Source organism: Aptenodytes forsteri, unplaced genomic scaffold (genome assembly GCF_000699145.1).
Source record: "Aptenodytes forsteri isolate BGI_AS27 unplaced genomic scaffold, ASM69914v1 Scaffold111, whole genome shotgun sequence".
Lineage (NCBI taxonomy): Eukaryota > Metazoa > Chordata > Aves > Sphenisciformes > Spheniscidae > Aptenodytes > Aptenodytes forsteri.
This window is the reverse complement of record NW_008794710.1, coordinates 1,511,650-1,512,769: the sequence shown is the minus strand read 5'-3', so window position 1 is coordinate 1,512,769 and position 1,120 is coordinate 1,511,650.

The window sequence follows — 1,120 nt, the reverse complement described above, 5'->3', positions numbered from 1 at the left end:
TCCCAGCTTCTTGCTGGCAGGGCATGGGAAGCTGGAAAGCCCTTGACTAGTGTAAGCACCGCTTAGCAACAACTAAAATGTCAGTGTGTTATCAATATCATTCTCATCCTAAATCCAAAACACAGCACTGTACCAGCTACTAGGAAGAAAATTAACCCTATCCCAGCCAAAACCAGGACAAATATGGATGCCAATACCTATGACACACACACAGAACTGCACACACAACAGCTGGTCCTCCTGTGTCCTCTGAGCGACTCAAAGCTGAACATAAGTCAACTCTTTATTGAAGTGGGCTATTAACTAGGTAGTACTTCTTTCATAAGGCACAAGAGATGTTAAAATCTGGCCATTTCTTTGAATATGTATTGCACGATATGAAACTGATTCATAGCAGGGCATGACTTTCCCTGCTTAGAATAGTTACAATCAATGAGCTGCTTCAAATTTGTGATGAGGTGTGTGAGAGTTACAAATCAGCTTTCTATTATTAGACATACAGATTATCTGTTAAGGATAAGAAATTGATATTGCAACCAGTATTTAGATGTTGCATTATATTATTGTAACTGATTAAAGCTATCGGCCCCAATGTCTTATCTGCGATCAGCACTGTCATTTCCCTTTTATATTATAACAGCCTAGAGTCTGGGCTTGCTAAGAAATCTTGGAAGAGACTCACATTCAAGAGAGGGTACTTCAGCTTTCAAGTGCTCCTTGCAGCCCCCAGCACAGCTCAGGTTTTCCTATTGGCTTTTCTTGCATAGGGCCAAACCCCTTTCTGAAACACCTGAGCCTCCTTCTATGCTGCTCTGACCCACCTCCAAGGTAGGACAGACCCTACCCACTCCTCGGGGACGATATACCAGACGCATTAAAATGTAGAGACTCTGAAATCCCACAACCCTGATAGACTCCTCTTTCTGTGAGAGCGATGACTTCTATGAAAAGACTGAAGAATGCAATCAAAAAATAATTACGATTATCAGGCTAATTACTGCATACATTTGCTAATGCTAATAGTGATATGAAACACTAATTGTTGTTTACTGTGGGATGAATACTTAAACTTGTCAAGAGAAGGGGGGGGGGGGGGGGGGTTTTTTTTCCCTTGGAAAAA